Below are 18,689 nucleotides of genomic sequence, written 5' to 3'. Positions count from 1 at the left end.
GCGCTAGTGTTCAAGTCTGACATTATTCATTTCCTATCACAAAATCAACACGGGCAGATGAATACGGTGTTGAGATTCGAATGAAACAATATCCAAAATAGGTGCATTTTCATTATTGTTTTATTCAAAACTGATTCAAGAAAGTACTTTATACTGCGTATATAAATGGTTAAATTGCAGAAAATGTCATGATACTAGACGCTTATATGTCATTATTGCTACATAAATGGGCAGTACGGTGATACCAGACAATGATAAATACCATACATCCTTCCTTCCGAAACATATAACTGAATCTAAATCCTAAATAATGCTGTCATAGCCTTTTGAAATAGAAACTTGTGCGAATTGATAATCTGTCTTACTTTTAATTTCCCTGTTTTCAACGTTGCTTACAGATTTTTATTCTTTTTTTAAATCTTTGATTAAGATATCAGATAACCTTGATTGCTACATCAAAATTGTTTGTTTTTTTTTTTTTTTTTTTTTTTTTTTTTTTTTTTTTTTTTTTTTTTTTTTTGGTTTTTTTTTTTTTTTTTTTTTTTTTTTTCAACATGCTGTTAATTAGCGTCCTTTTTACTTTCACTTTGAAATGAATAGTGAAATTTGGTTATGACATCAATGAAATTTAGATTTTAAATACTTATCACATTCATTGATGAAAGACTTCGTATCTGAGGCAAAGAAATCTGAGAACAGCATGTTTAGTACATCAGCAGTTCAGTACAATAACTAAGTAGACAAAAGCATTTGGTGTTGAATAAATTAACCTAAAGTTCTTTCGATTTAAAGGGATCAAGAACTTATTGACACAATTAAAGTCTAATATTTGCGGACTAAATAGTTATAAAGTATTTTGGTTACAGATGAAAGGACTAAAGCTATTAGGTTTGGCTGCTGCACAATGTTAGATATAACTGTTTTCTGGAAAACCTCGGCTAAATACAATCGCGGTCTATAAATCATATCACGAGTCCTTTAATATGCTTTATCACGTAAGCGCCTAGTTAACGGCTCTCTAATTAAGGTATTGTGATTTTGCATGGAGACAATATTTGATAATTGCGCTGGGGTTTTTTCGTTGTAGAAAATGTATTGATAATCGTACGCTGTGGATACTCAGAACGTTAAAACATCGATGGAAGCATGCAGGCTTGGATTTGACGAAATGTTTTTGGATACTCGCAGTGTTCAGTAATGTGGAGTTAATGCAGATAATGGCAATTCTAAGAAAACAATTGCTCTCGCAAATTGTGAATTTTCCTTGAAATGAAACAGCATTTAACTACGCAGATGTTTTTGCGAGATTAAGAAACGAAAATCTCGAGAGTTTCTACCTTATATAGATTATTAATTAGAACAGAATGGATTAGAAAGGTTTATATATGGAATAATTTTCCGGAGATTAAATCGTGGAAGTTGCGAGTGAGAGATAGATTAACTTTACTTGTAAGTATTTGCCAAATGTTGTTTATTGTTGGGAATACGATAGGCAGCAATTAGAACGCGTTAAATGCCAGATCGGCGTGAGATTTAGGCAATTAAGGTTTCTGATCAATAAGCAGAGCCACGCGCAAATGTTTCCGACTAATTGTTTTTTCATAAAATATAGCAAAGATAAATGTAGAAACATTTAATTGAAGGCGTTATTTGGTTTAACTTGGGAAATCGAACAGAGGTTTAAAACTAAATGGAGAGATATCAGAAAAAGTTGTTAAGATAAAAACATGTTGGAAATTAATTCTATATCCTATAAATATTTGAATATTTTGAAGGAGCTATTGGCACTGTAACAATATAGATAGGTAGAAAAAATATGTATCATTAAACAGGGTTTTCTAGAAAATCTGAAAATATGGTTAAGATAAAATATGAGATTGAACTTATCCTATCAATTATCTGTTTTATTCTAACAATAAAACTGGGATAAAACTGGTAATAAACTGTTGAAACAGGGCGAGGTTCAATTAATTGTTTACAGATAATGAGCAAATCTAAATAAAATTCTCTGGAATATTTGTAAGCTGCTTAAATCAGCTACTTAATTTAGTTTTCTGTTTTGAATATTTTGTTTGATACCGAAAATCTTATATATGTATGTAATTGTCATGAAAACTTGGAAAAATGAGCTTTTTGAGCTTAAAATGCAATACTTTTTTAAAACTTTTCTGACGTTATGAATTGAAAACAGAAAATAGTTTGGACGTAAATGAGATGAAATATAGTTGGTTATTTCAACAGCAGTGATAAATGGCAAAACAATATCACATCTTAAAACATGTATTTGAAATGTTTATGAAAGAGCCTGTGATATAACTTACGTTAAATAATTTATTCTAAAGCTGTATACAAAATGCTTTCAAATGATATCTTAGAATGTAGTTTTCTTCGCATTCATGAGTGAAGAGTTTTAAAATTGCTTTCAAATAAAATCTCAGCGTAATTGCTTCCTTCGTGATATTACACTTTATATTTCTTTTAACATACTATTCTTACTATTAATATGTTATAAATAGCATACAAAATGTAATAATTTCGTCGTAATATACGTGCATCTAACTGTATTAACAGTCTAATTCTATTTCTATAAACAAAAATAAGCATTCATGTTTTAAATTTATAAACTAGCGAATTTAGTTATATGGAACGAAATAAATAGTAAAAAGTAAAAACAATGTCGTTTTACTGCTAGAAAGAAAATTTAGATCTTTTTTAAAGTCAGCAAACAGACAATCGTTGCATTATAACAAACTGCGCTGAACGTGTAAATTGTATTAAACTTTGAAGAGGAGGTTAAATGAGCATTGATAGGATCGAGTTATTCAGTCATGTTAAATATCGATATTTTATTATCAATATCTTGTTCAAAAAGTTGGTAGATTTTCAAAAAAAAAATTGTAGTGTTACATATAGGTATTTCGTAGATATTGGCTAGATATCAAGTGTTGTGGTAAAAGATTTTGTAAGTGTATTTTTAAGATATTGCGTGTTCATTTTGCTTGTATTTTATAGTTTTTATGAAAATAAATTCCACGTATTGTTTTAATTTATAACATCTAAAATAGTTTTGGCAGTATCTTCAATAATACTAGTAGTACATTATATGATATTTCTCAGGTGTGTGAAAAGATAATTATATTGTAAAGAATATTCCAAAATTTCAACAAAACCAAACTATGCGATAATATCATTTCATTCATTAAATGACAGCAACGCAATTTTAAAAAATCACAACATACAGAAACATTTTTTGTTTGTTTTCTCGTGCGTGTTATATCATTTGTAATGCTACAGATATAGGCATTGCAACTTTACTGATATATCCAAATTCAATTTTATTCATTTCTGCCTTATTATGAAATTCACTCGTTTTGTCATTTCCCTACATTGTTTTTGGTATGTATTTTGTAACGTTTTAAAAATAGGATGAGGTCGTAAAATACGTGATAAAATGCCATGGTATCATTCGATTTTGTTACAATTCTTATATGTTAATTTCATAATATTTTTCTAAATAAGTGAGGAAATTCATGTATCTACACTAAGATTAACGGAAGACATTTGGGTAGGGGAGGGACGTTCGAAGTTTCAATAACTACATTACATAGAACAGAATACACTTTATAACACATAAACTATACAGTTTTTAGTGTTTTCCATTGTAAGTTTAAACACAAAATAAACAAGACATATATTACATGTAACAGAAAATTAAATAATACAGCTGAAGTACACTGCCATTCATAATTGAATTACAATATATTTTTATCACAGATACTTTATACAAAAACATATCTTATATTAAATCTTCTAATATTTATAAAGTTAAACTGAAGAGAAGTTTCATATTGAAAGTTAAAAAATAAGTCTTAAAATAAAAAGTAGAATGCATGTGATAAGGAATATTGCTACTACTTTGAAGTATTGGTACTTTTCTTTGCAATTGAGAAATGGGAAAGAAAATGACCATTACCCTGGATAGATAAGATAAATGGTTAATGAATAAGCAACAGCTTCTCATAGTCCAATATCAGAGTAAAAATAATACATTATTGACACTTTTTTATATCATTGAAAATTAAAAGTTAACTTGTTTAAGTATTTTACAAAATTTCACTTTTAGAGGGGTAGGTGGAAGAGGATGGGATGGTGGAGAGTAAATAACACAGACACAGTTATTACAATTTAAAGCTCTTTTGGTGGTATAAAAAGACCCAAGGTGCCCTCTGGGCATTATGTTACACACGGGTGGTCACCTTGGTAGAACAGCCACTCATGTGAAAATATTTTCTAACCCGCAGCTTTAAGGGGTCAGCGATTCAATCTAGCGACCTTACGCACTAACGCACTTATATAGATAGTTTTTAAAAAACTAACATTACAGCAAACGCTGCGTTAGAACAAATGTATTACACGTAACCATCCAAAGACGAGAAGAAATTATAAGAAATGTAAGTGTGTGGCTATGGTTGTTTGAAGTCTAAGAGTGAACCGTTTTATATACGGAAGTGACGAGAAAATTAGAAACTGTATGTTTTAGAACCATTCAAGAATGCGTCAGTAAAGTTTTTTCATGAAAAGATAAGCACAGGGATCAGTTTGTGGCGCCTGAAAAAACAAACTAGCTGGCTATCAGGAGTAAGAAGCAAATATTAAGGACTTGTTTGCGTGTCCATTACGCAAATACAGTAAACTTACATTTTTCCATAGACAGTTGATACTATCTTATCTCAGGTCAAAGACATGTTGAAGTAACAAATATCTGAATATGCTTACATCAGCAAAAGCTCCTTTACTGTTTCTGCTAACTACTACTTCAGTCAGTTTTAAAAAGCTTGATTGAAACGTAAAGAATGCGATGTTTATTGTTGCGTAAGGTGCTCGATAACAACTTTAAAGAAGGAGTGTTTATTGAATACAGATAGTCAATATTGACATGCTCGATTACAACTTCATGAAGGTGTGTTTATTGAAAACACGTATTTGTTCTTTTGAAATTCTGCAACAGGTAGAAAGAGCGTGAGTTTGTTCAGTAACTCATTCTTTCCTATTTTTAGAGACTGAATTGCTCCACTATGGTCTTGCAGACTGTATCTAGTGGTTGGGGAATAAGCAAGTAACGATATCAAGGATAAATGCGCAACTCTGACTTTTATTTGTTATTGTAGCTTTTATTTATGACATTTATTGTTTATCATTTTGTGTGATATCAATCATCAGTAATACCAAAACATTTAAGTATTTATTTGGAAAATGTCAAATATAACATTTAAAAGAACTTTTTACAGCCAAAAAAAGAAATGACCGAATTTCTTTTTTACGCATCTACAGTTTGCCATTATCAGGTGTAGCATCTGTTAATTGTTGACTTGCACTTTATATCAGAAGCATGTTATAATACATATATTTGTTAATCCTTACATCTATTCGCAATCATGCACGCATCAAAATACCTTAATACAAGCTTAAGTTTAAGGTACGTCAAATAGAAATATAATTAATAGCTTTTGAACAGTTTTGATAATAATTCACATCAGATTCAATACAAGAATGTCTTCATGAACACGATATATTCGTTTTGGAAACGTTTGTTTATTTAAGCGGACAGTTTGTTTGTGGTGAAAACAGAAATTCTAGACGAATATATTTTCCTTGCACATCTGTTTGGAATAAATTTTGATTCTTTACCTTGAAATTTTCTCCGTTTTTCGTGTTGTTAACACCTGTTTACCATTATTCTGATTAAAATTACATGGTAGAATCAAAATGGGGTCTGTGTCTTTTTGTGATTTTTTTCTTCTTTTATTTTTCTTTCTCTTTCTAAGCCATTAAGTTTCTCTGGCTGAAGCCTCGTAAAATCAATCAACATTATCAATGGTTGTTTTTGTAGATTTTGTCAATGAATGTTTTACACATTTAATTAGAATCAAAATGAGAAAAGGTTTAAAAAATCTACATTAACTAGCTTTATTCCCACAGATTATTATATTGGTATTCACCATTTTTTGCGTTTTTTTTCCCTTTTACATCATTTTTATACAAAAATGCATAGAGGCTGGTAGAGAAACTTCCATTTTAAGAGCAACTGAGATAAAAAAAAAAATAAGCATTCATAAAAATGCTTGATCTGTTTGATCAGAATAATCCTTATAAATATAACACCTCTCTTGGAGAAAAACCTAAGGCAAATTGATGTCATCTGGTACAAATAAAACAAATAAAAAATGAATTAATTAATAATGTGTGTTTGCATTTAAGGATCATGCTGTACATAACCAACAATTGTTCTAAACAAAATGCTTTTAGGTTCTAAATTTATGCACGACTAGTTGTTTGTAATAAGATGTACAAGTTGCCTTTCAGTCATGACTTTAAAGTATGAGGGTTGGGGAGGATTTTAGAACTGTTGCCATTGGCCAGTAAGATGGGAACTTTAGTACCTATCCAAAATACCGAATAAACGGTATTAAAAGAAACTAATTTATGTAACAATTTTAATAGAATAAACATTGCTTGAATAGTGGTATTTCAAACGAACAGTTATTTTGATGAAGAGATTTTGCTCATCATAAACAATTTCGTAGAGTGTATTAATCAAAACTGTTGTCAATCATGAGGCATGAGTGAAAAAAAATGCTATAAGTAGACAAATATTACAAAATACCATACTGACACAGAACATAATACTATTGAATATAGATCGAATAAACACATTATACTAAATAAAAATATCTAAAAAAGAACATTACTTTGGTGGATAGCAACAATTTAAAGATTCTCCTAGAACTTCAAACTTGATTATTAGAGTCTCTACGTAATTCTTAGTTCTGTTGCCCGTTATATTTACATTTTATATATTTACAGATTCCTTGATATACTTTTGTTAAAGCAACCAAGTCTCTATAACCTTGACGCTATTGAAAGCCGAATGATTCCGCTTGAACAATTATCCCTTAGGATATTAGGGTTGATTTCTTGGATATTGTGATTTATACTAGGGAGATAAGCCGATAGAGTGTGAGACTTTGTAAGCTTTTACGCCTTAATTCCCCCGATTTGTCAGTGATATATTATCTCCATTAACTAACTATATTACAATGATTCCACAATTTATTTCCTTAATTGTTTGTTCCCTTGCTGTATGGCATATATTTTTCTTAATCTTTTATCGGTATAAAGCCTGAAAGGCATGCCTGTCTATGCAGCCAGACCGGCAAGTGTTCATTGCGAGATTCAGAAAATGAATAAAAGCGCGCAGAATGACTGACCTTCTTCCGCTTTAACAACATCCTTTACACATACGTTCCTTTTCCTTTTCTCTTGTATTTCATTCGCGTTTTCCCGTGTTTTCATGTGCATTTTTTCGTTAACTTGGAATGGATTCGAATACTATTTTCCCGTATTCTTGCCCTTTATAACTTCAAAATTTTCATAGATTTTATTGTGTTATTCCTACTCATGTAGCTGTTTTGAATCCAATTTGAGTGCCGATTTTCCCATAAAAAACTCTATTGTGATTCAACTAAAATAAGATCATATTGCTTTAGTGACTGAATCATATTTAGACTTACATACTAAGCGATTAAATATGCTTGACATAAGAATGAACACTTCAAATATAATGAGCCGTGCCATGAGAAAACCAACATAGTGGGTTTGCGACCAGCATGGATCCAGACCAGCCTGCGCATCAGCGCAGTCTGGTCAGGATCCATGCTGTTCGCTTTCAAAGCCTATTGTAATTATAGAAACTGTTAGCGAACAGCATGGATCCTGACCAGACTGCGCGGATGCGCAGGCTGGTCTGGATCCATGCTGGTCGCAAACCCACTATGTTGGTTTTCTCATGGCACGGCTCATATGTTAATTCAAATTAATCAAGAAATTTATCATCGGTAAATTACGTGACTTAAGCTGTTTTTACGTTTTACGGAAAGTCATGTGCGCGCTCAGCTATAATTACTTCCGAAGAAAGCTGAATGGCATAACAAGTGTACGTACTCTTACGGAAATTACCGAGTGTCATTTTGAGCCCATTACTTTAATGTCCATTTGTTGTACATTGATGCCAGATAGTTATTTGTTGTTGCAGTTGACCGCCTTTTAGGACTAGATAGTATTCAAAAAGTACGTACGGTATCCCGTTTGAAATATAATATCTACTTGAAAAACTACTTTCTAACGACAAGATTTATTAAGTTATTTTACTAATAATTATGTAGTTATATATTTAAATTCATTTTACGATTCGATCCCTGTCTAAAAAGTCTAAAAATTACTTTTGAATGTATAGTATTTATTAATTGAATTGAATTTTATTTTATCAGATCATAGGTTTATTTAAAGATTTTCCCAGATATTTACCCACATGATTATATCAAAGATATCAAGAGTTACGCCCCGGTGAAGACATTATTCTATTTCTATCATGAGTTTATTGTGTAAATAAAAGTAAGATACTATTCTTCGATTTTGTTTATAACAAAAAACAGGAACCTAGAAACATGCTTTATTTCAAAACTGAATTTCCACGGTTGTTTAGAATTCGCCAAAATATCGAGCGTTCAAAGATTTATTAAGTTTATGACGCGTGAAAAATATGTCTGATCGCATTTTATGCTGAAATAAAAGCAAGATGGCTGATCGCTTGCTACGTAGAAAGAAAGACAAAACGGCGCAGAAAAAAACACAACAAAACATGTGATCGCTTGCTACGCATAAAAAACACAGCTATATAGCGAAGCTTTTCTCCCATAATTCGCTATTATAATTTCTCCAGATTGTCATAATTCTACGGTTTATTGTTAGAATTTTCAATAAAGTTTATGTTTTGTTTCCTAACTGATCTGATATATCTTTTCTCAGTTAAGTTACTGAAGTAATATTCGGTTTTATGTATAAAAAACGTATTTCATTTCAAGAATGTTTGTATATATATGGGCCGTTCCATGAGAAAACCTGTATTAGTGACATGATATAATAATTACATAATTAGTAGTTTAAAATACTGGAAAATCATTGTTTTTCTTATGTTGTTACAAAAACTAGAAACTAATATATTGTAATTCGCTCATCTAAGACAATTCAAATTCTACCATATTTTTGATATAAATGTTGTTTCTGTTGTCATGGCAACGGAAATTTCAAAGCATCCATGCTCTTGAAAAAATAGAGGTCTATAGATAAAAGGCCCGTGATGAAACCAAAACTGTACGGTTAAGTTATTTTTCCGTAAAATCACTTTAAACTGTTCCTTAATATTCAAATGTATGATGTTAAATAAGCGTTACACATAATTTGTTCCTTTAATGATTTGAAAAATACATGCCATGCACGGCGACGTCATACTGCTTTCATGACGTTCTTAACGTGACGTCAAAAAATGTCCGCGGTGACTTACTTAAAAACATTGTAGCTCCTAAAATAGTGAAGATAATCACTTCAAATTTTCAGATTTGAAAGATAAAAGAATGTTCTTCATGAATATGTGTTATTTCAATTCTGAATTTTTTGCCACTAATACAGGTTTTCTCATGGAACGCCCCATATATATTAAGCATTATATTTTAACAATAAATAAATACGTCCTATGAAATAATACATGTATAACACAAAAGTATATTGATATCAAGATATTATCTAATCAAATGGTATGAGAAGGCCTCCGTGGACGAGTGTTCAAAGAGACTGACCTAAAGATCGTACGACAAGAATATGAAAAAGGAAAATCTTAAGATTTAACGCGATTATTACTGTATTTAAAAGAAGGCTTTGAAACTTAGTAACTAAACATAATGGAAACGCATGAGGATGTGTAGGTTTTCCTAAAATTTCCCACTAAATTGAAAGCATTTATAACGTGTTACGTAAGGTAAACTGCTTTAAATATAAAGCTTTATCTAAACGAAATTTAAGTGCGAATTTCTCCGTTGTGATGTTAGGTAAATTAACCCGAGTTTCATTCCCAACTCGGACTTTTTTTCTTCATTTAGCGCTTTATGAAATAGCTTAAAAACAAGAACTCGCGTTCTAATGTTCATAATATGCCTGTCACTTGCCTGTCACCACTGTAGGATCGAAATGAGGCTTGTAGCATTTTTTCATGTAAGGAAGACACCCAGCTGGCTTATGGCAGTTAGGTGGTTCTTCCCATGGGCTTGCACCTGTTGAGAGAATGAATGAACGAATGGGTTGGAATATACGGCGAATCGACACAAAAAAAGCCATTTATCGTCAAAAAGAAGAAAAATTTAGAATGTAAATTGAAAAAGATCGCTATATACAGGGTTAAAATTTAAGTTACACACATCGCAATGTCGCAATAGATATAAATGAAAGTATGAAAGATGATAAATGGTGTCAACAGAAACTGATTCAAACAACTGTTTCATGGATTGGACTTCACTTTCTGTCCACGCAATCTGTTAGAATATGTTTAATAGTAAATGGTGCCTGAAATGGTACACGGTCAAGCAGATCCTCTTTCCTCATATGATGAGAATGAGTCAAACATTTATGGCCTATTCCAACGAGAATGCGTGGTTAGGCACCTAGGATCTTCCATGGAAATCGCCACATTACCTGTTAATATGTCGGTGCGATGTTAATCCCAGGAAAACATATTTAACTAAAGGATTATGCTGTGAATGTTTGAAAACATATTATGTTGTTTTCTGTTAAGTGGTTAGATGAAAAACAAAGCAACAATAACAAATATTTTAATATAGGAAATGCATCGTCATCACAATTAAGGACAGGTACAAGATAATTGGGACTATTTACAGAATCAGTTTGCTTATCAGCAATTTAATTTAACAGTGTAGGTATATGTTGTTGAATTGTTTTAAAACATAGAGACCAAGTTCAGAGCTACCAAGTTAAACAGATAATTTTATAGGTTTTCCGAGATGTTTTACTAAATCATAATACTATTTTACCAAAGAACATTATGATTTACTACCGACCTGATATATTTCTGATAAGCTTGTTTACTCAGGTTCCAAAACATAACAGTATACATATATTACAAATTTCTTCCGTGCCTCCTGTTTATAATGTAAACAGTTTTATGTGCTATGATACATTCAGTAGTATTTTCATCCTAGGATTTATTAATGAAAAGAATTAAATAAGAAGTATTATTATTAAGAATGCAGACATCCATTTCCGAGGTAACAGTTTAAAGGCATTGTATATTATTAAAAGCATTCCTGTATAATTAAAAGATGTTAAATAATATCGATAGCGTGTTCATAACTTCTAATAAAGGTTTAAAACAACTATGTCTGAACTCTGATAAAGTCAATTCCAATTGTTTTATAAAAAAAAATATTTCCTAACTATATTTTCCCTCGGGCAGGTACGGTTTATACTAACGGGCTGATTTGAGGAAAAGAAACGTTAAGCAAACCCCTGTTAGGCTCAATGACCTCACAAGGCTTGAACATATAATAACCCCGGGTCTAGGTTCTAATTAGCAAAAACGGGAACATAACTAGAATTTTACCGAAACATATTTCTCATTTGGAATATTTCATGTCCTTAGGACACCGGGCACATTTTTATGCAATCTGGCTAGGCATATATATGTTTTTCACAACACAGAAACCTTCAGCTATTTCTGGAAGTAAAGAAAATGAAAGTAAGACATGCTAAATCAGATTTGTGGAAATGGTGAAGTGGAAGACGAATACCACTTCATGTTAATATGTGACAAATATATAGAGGATATTTGTTTGTTTTGAGTAAATGCGGAATATATCTCACTGAGAAGTGAGAAAATTTCAAATATTTTCACGAGCGCGTAGCGCGAGTGAAAATGTGAAAATTTTCTCACTTCGAGGTGAGATATATTCCATATTCACGAAAAACAAACAAATTTTCTTTTTATTTTATGCTCAATTACGTTGAGAAATGCATTTTGCAACTGTTTTAATCTCAGCGCGGGAAACAGACGCGCGTAAACAGACATGACGTCAGACGTGCTGTGACGTTATAAAGACGCATGCAACATAAAGTTCCATTTTGTTTTATATTTTGCTGCATAACGGTATGAAATTCTCTTTAAGTAAAATAATTTGAATCGAGAAATATATTATAAAGAACAAAGTGCGACTATAATTTGCATCCTGTTTTAAGCAAATAATTTAAAATTCATACACAATGTATGATGGGGCGGAGCTCATATCTCTCACAGTGTGAAAATATAGATTTCATATTTTCACAGTGTGAGCGATGAGATATGAAAATATTTAACTGATAGAATACAGTATTTCATTAGTTAGCATAAAATAAAAGGCTGTACGCAAACGTTACATTCCTGAGTTTTATATACGTCGTTCGAACATGTTTAAACTGGTGACTTTGTTTAAACTTAGCGACCAGGTTATGGTTTCAAAAATAATGTTGTTTATAAGTTGTGCTTTGAAAATACGAGAAAATACTTTACGACAATCTGGATGAAATTGTATTTATTCTGCATCTAATATTTGTCATTTGTATTATGGAAGTTGTACATCTACCCTCATTAAATCCTTTTAATATTCAAATTATATTGATGTCAGTATTTGATATGATAAAATGTTTGACATGATATATATGTATATATGTACTCTGTGTATGGATGATAAACTATGTTTAAATCCAAAATGATAATAAACTTTCTGTTCTGTTCCGTTCTGCTAAATTTGAAAACGAAAGTCCCTTTGCATTGGTCGATAGTCAGGGGTCACGCGCAGGGGTCACCCCGTCAAAATGTATGCGCGTGGACATTTTTTTCTAATGGGGAGTCAATTTTCAGCATTTTCTAACGATTTGAAAATACCTGGCTTTAGCACGAGACATGTCAGCTTTTCAACTACAAAAACATATGAACTCTGAATAAACACAAATCCTACAGGGATCCGTAACGGAGCTAGGGTACATTATATTTTTGGAATTTCGTCAAGTCGCTCAATTCAGAAATATTTTCAAAATGAAGTTTGTGTAATAAATGTTGATTCTACGGAAGCATGTAAGAGTCATCATACGCTAATACGTTTTATTACGTTATACAGGAAGTGATATACGTGTTTAGCTTAATTTACCATCATCAAACTTGTTCTGTAGCAACATTATAAGCTCCTTCTGTCTCTGCCGATTTTTGTTCAAATGGGGGCTCTCGGCTGCTAGAGCAAAAAAAAAAAAAGACTTCTTCTCATGAACCGCTTGATCTGTCTTGATCAAACAAATATATTTAAATAGTATTTTTTCTTGAACCGCTCAATACGTAACATTCCCGTTAGGTCCACTATCATATTCGTCCAAATGGGGACACTAGACCTGTCTAAACATAGTTGTTACTTTTCATGATTCAGAGTGCAATACATATATTCAAGGTCAAATAGTCAAGGTCAGATGTGCGCCAGTCCTGTTTTTTACTTCCACCACTTTACTCCTGTACTTTTTTACTTTGAAGTTTGGATTAGGGACAATGCACAGTCCAAACCAATGTAACAATTCCAGTCAAAATAAAAGTAACACGGAGTGTTCAGTCTTAAAGATCAGTCTAACTTTGACTTGAGGATATGAGATTGAATTGTCTGCCTATTTTATTTGTTGTTAATATTGTTACGTTACAATAAGACAAAATAAAGGGCAATAAGGTAATGGCACGGACAAGAAATCGGTTTATTTAAAACCCTGCTGATGCTCATGAACTCTGTCGTAATGGTCGATGGATTTATGCACTGCACGGTACAATGTTGTAATAATTATTTGTGCTAATTTTTAATAAAAGACATCCTTTGGAAGCATAGGATTAACCAAGCAAAATACTAGCAATAGCAGTCACCATTCTGTTATATGATCAGATTATATGGTTTAGTATATAAAATAGTGTGTATATATGTTACTTAAGCAAAAGCAAAAGCTATTCACCTTTATCTAAATCTTTATAAAGCTCTGTCAAAGGTTAGGCATTATTGTAGAATTCATATATTTCAACACGCTTTTCTATGGTATTTAACAGAACAACAATACTTGAAATTTTGTATACACCAATGATATTGACAGAGACGTTCCGGGGAATGAATTCCACACTATAAAGTATCCCTCAGGATATTAAGACTGATCTCTAGGAAAATGTGATTTATTCTAGAGAGATAAGCCACCAGAGTGTGAGAGTTTGTAAGGTTTTCTGCCTCTATTCCTCCCGATTTGTCAATAATGTATTATCTCCATTATAAACTATATTTACATAATTTTACAATTTGTCGTCAGAAGTTTCAATTGTCTGGTCGATGTTTCTTCTTGTCTGTGCTTAGTGTTGACCAGCTCCGCCGATATTGCCGATACAGTTGCTTATAATGGATCAAGCAACAAAAGGAGCCAAATGCAAGTTTTAAGAAATTTTACGGAAAAGGTGTTTAAAATTTGAAATGAAAATGCCTAATTTGATAATCAATTCAAAATTTTATCGAGATATTTTAACGATTTGAATTCCTGTTACTAGATTCAATGTGCTATGATACTGCTTGTTTTTTGCTTGTTGTTGTATAAATAAAATTTAGTTTGATATTTTTAAAGATACCCAATGGCCATCTTGGACTAAAGTATTTTATCTTTCCTACCTATGTATAAAATCCTCATCAAATATATTTCACCTTATTAAATATATGAATTAGGTTTGCTTATGTGACCTGCATTTATAATTAAATGTTATTAATAGTTGATCGTTAAAACCAGCCAGTGTTTTAGTGGTAGCACACATTTATACCGTGTTTATCTATACATGTATACAGTGTATTCTATAATTTTAAAGCTAATGCATAGTACTATTAATACACATTAACTTGTTAATTTTATGTTAACACAAACTATATGAGGTAATTGTTCATGCTTTCAAATTTCAGATTTGGATCAGATATACCTTTAACCTGTTTCTAGATATCAAATTAATGTGTGTGTTTCATGTTTCAAACAGTATGCACTTTGCCGAGATTGACACATCGTAAAAGATAAAAAAAAAAAAAAACTAGATTTAAAATATTGATATTGATAAATTTGAAACCACATTATTTTATAAAGTTTAGATTCTGTGAACAGAAATATCACCAGGTCTTAGATATTAAAGCTTGAATAAATGAGTGGGCGACTTGTATATCAGGAAGCCACTTTTTCAGCGAACAGTATGCATATATAATTTCCGACCAGCTTTGCTACAGTACACAGTACGTGAATGACAGTAGACGTCGGATATTGTCACACAATGTCGACAATATTCTGTCATCATAGGAAATTATTATATATTCATTTTAATCATAAAAGACCACATCATACTACCGCATTTGTGGGAAGGTTAACAATACTTGTATAAATTCATTCCATAAATGTGGGTGGTTTCATTGTTTAGCCCCCGTAAATCTAGCTAGACTACCGGTACGTGAACAAAACCCTTTGGGATACTCAAGAATGAACTGTGGAAACTGTATTGTCTCCTAGGTAACTGCATGGACTGTCATTGTCTTTTACAATGAAATGAATCTTACTTTGTAATGTATGACACTGTATAAATTTAACGTTTAGCCTGTTGTCGGCAAGTGATTCTGCCTTTGCGACCATGACTGTACATCCATGCTGATAATGGTCTGCTCTGTTTGCTATTCGGTCAGTAAATTTCAGTGAATGATGGGCCAGTCTATTTAGAAACTTAGCAGGGTAAAGGTTAAAGTCTGGCACTTGCCCATTATTTTGCTAGTTTGCGTTTTATTCTTCCAATGAATTTTCATTTAGATTTTTAATCTATCACAACAGCTGTCTTTAAGTGCCGTGTGACTAATGTAAATGTCTCCTTGTACCTGGACTCAATTATGTTATACTTCCTGATCCTCCGGTATCGTGTAATCCGTTCAGTTTTGCTATAATAGAGTTCCGCTAGGGCTTTATGGGTGCTGCACATTCTATGACATCTCATGAACAGATCTCAGTCAAACCGAATCTGCTACTGTTTCGCTCGGTTGCGTTCTATGTATCGGAAGGATTATCTTTATGAAGCCAAATATAATGAATACTCCAGATGGAAGATAATTTTGATAGAATATTCTATTCATTTTCAAGGACCGAATATACAGTTACTGAAATATGTTTGTAATATATAATTGAGCCGCACCATGAGAAAACCAACATAGTGCATTTGCGACTAGCATGGATACAGACCAGCCTGCGCATCCGCGCAGTCGGGTCAGAGTCCATACTGTTCGCTTTCAAAGCCTATTGCTATTAGAGAAACCGTTAGCGAACAGCATGGATCCTGACTAGACTGCACAGGCTGATCTGGATCCATGCTCGTCGCAAATGCACTTTTTTGGTTTTCTCATGGTGCGGCTCCATTATTTAAAATGAATAATCGTTATAGACATAAACTTATTATTTTAGTATAAAATCATAAATTATTAAAAAGAGCATAGATTTATATCAAAATTGTGTCTTGTCTCTCAAACTAACAAATACAAACTGATTTTCCCCAGAAATGTCGTTTCCAAATACATAAAACAAACACATAAAACATAAATTGTTTTTGCTCATTATGATTATAGTCTGCTACACCTTTCCAGGAGGTCTAAGCATCCGGTTTACTACCAGTATTGTACTGTTTAGGGTTACACTCGCCTGTGTTTGTGTCTTCCTTCTCTTATATTGTGGAAATTGTACTTGTACCTTGAATATACACTTATTATCTGCTAACTTGTTACAGTATGGTTACTGTAGTATCCTATTAGTTGAGAAGATATAAGGCATATATGAAACAGAATGATGGATTGAAGATATTAACATATTTGTGTCCCATTCTTGGGGAAAGATTTGCTGAATTCACACTTCAAGTGTACGTTGTTTTAGATATATTTAACACAAACAAAATCTAAAATGACATCTTGACTATAGGAAATGTAAAATAAAATCCGTATCCACGATTTGAGATCATGCAAAATGTATATATACAATATTTAATCGTCCGGATCGTCTTTGAAGTTGGTCAACAAGATCTGAGCCATACCTATAAAATAGACAATTCTCATTTGACATGGAATATTTATGTATTCAGCTCAGTTTATTCCATCAAAATATCCTGTATCAAGTCATTTTTTAAATAAAACGGGGTATTATACAAATACAGCTGACTAAATTTATTGATTAATCATTAACAATGCGTCTACTGCAATATTTATTATTGCAGTATCAATAAAAAAATACAAAAACAATGCCACTAAATACAATAAGTCTGAAACAGAAATGCCGAGACATCGAATATAGATATATCATTTCATAACAATAATAAATGGATAACTATTGTGAACTGCACAAAACAGCTTTGTGATCAATGTTACTACAAAGCGTTTTTGAATTAATCATTATGAATGAAGAATCATCAGTATTGGAAATTTATAAGCAAATATTTGGATGTTCATTTATGATTCTTTATAAATCTGATCACATGCGATAGTGTCTTTTGTGTTCTAAGTTCACCTTTACTCGCTGGAGCTCGTTCAATCATTCGTGTCACAGAACAGTTCACATTGTTGTTATAATGTCTGGGCCAAGCCCATCTAATGAATCTGTATAAAAGAAGTCCGGTACAAGGCGACGTTAAACTATCAAATATCATCCAGTTATACAGAATGTGTGAGAGTCGCCGGAAGTATTCGGGATACGTTGTAATCTAGGGTTCCATGTGTTACAACACCACACCGAAGTTTCCAATTACGCCAGCTCCACCTACAGAAGTCAACTCAGTCTTTTATCATAATTGAAAGACACTTCAACAGTTTTAAGACCTTTAAACGTGTTCGATGTTAGATCTCTGTATATTAGAATAAAATCTTAAGAGCAGGCAGTCACGCTTGTAGTAAAGAAAGATTACTGCCTTGATCCCCTATTTATTATACATAATAACGTTATATATCTGAACATTCAGAAAACCCTTTAAGGAATAATATATTTTTGATCTATAAATATGGCTTTTTTTATATTCTATCATTATATTTGTGATGACTTCGACGTTTGGACATTACACATCCAAATATTCTGGTAAACTCCAATTCAAATAAGAGTCAACTAATGTTTGCAATTTACCTTTGATAAGAGGTTGAATAGTTTGCCGTTGTTATTGATACTGTTAATTTAAAATCAAATAAAATTTAGGGTAGCAAAGTAATGGCATGTACAAGAACCTGGAATAATTAACATACTGTCGAAGCTTATGACCTTGAACTTGAAGATAATATGAAATTATCCTTTGCACATTACATTGTTTTAATAATTAATGTGCTAAATGTAAATAAAAAGAAAATACTAGTATCCGGACTAGGTAGGACAGACGGACAGAACTATAATTATCTGGTTTTCCCAAAATGACATGGCTCTATTAAGAATTCTATTGCCTGAATGTCAGAAATATGCATATACAGTATTCTGTAAAATATAGAAAAATTATTCACCAGCGTCCTAATTCTTTGTGAAAGGAATTAGGCATTTGTTTCTTTGAGTTCTGCTAACAAGCGTTTCTTTGGTATTTTACACAGCAATACTATTTGAAGTTTCGTATATAACACAGAGACGTTCTGCAGAATGAATTCCACATCAAAAGTATCTCACAGGATATTACGGAAAATATGATTTATTGTAGGGAGATAAGCCACCAGAGTGTGAGACTT

General features: G+C 32.0%; 1 protein-coding gene across 1 annotated transcript in view; it reads left to right on the top strand.

The window, feature by feature from the left end:
• Positions 1-753: 753 nt before the first annotated feature.
• Positions 754-18,689, top strand: part of LOC123566689 (limbic system-associated membrane protein-like) — a 136,861-nt gene continuing 118,925 nt past the window's right edge. Inside the window, exon 1 of the mRNA XM_053549646.1 lies at positions 754-1,449. The gene's annotated coding sequence lies outside the window, so the exon portion shown is untranslated. The remainder of the gene's footprint in view (positions 1,450-18,689) is intronic.

The sequence above is a fragment of the Mercenaria mercenaria genome, chromosome 8 (genome assembly GCF_021730395.1).
Source record: "Mercenaria mercenaria strain notata chromosome 8, MADL_Memer_1, whole genome shotgun sequence".
Classification (NCBI taxonomy): domain Eukaryota; kingdom Metazoa; phylum Mollusca; class Bivalvia; order Venerida; family Veneridae; genus Mercenaria; species Mercenaria mercenaria.
Note: the sequence above shows the minus strand (reverse complement) of the source record. Positions and strands in the feature narration are given on the sequence as shown.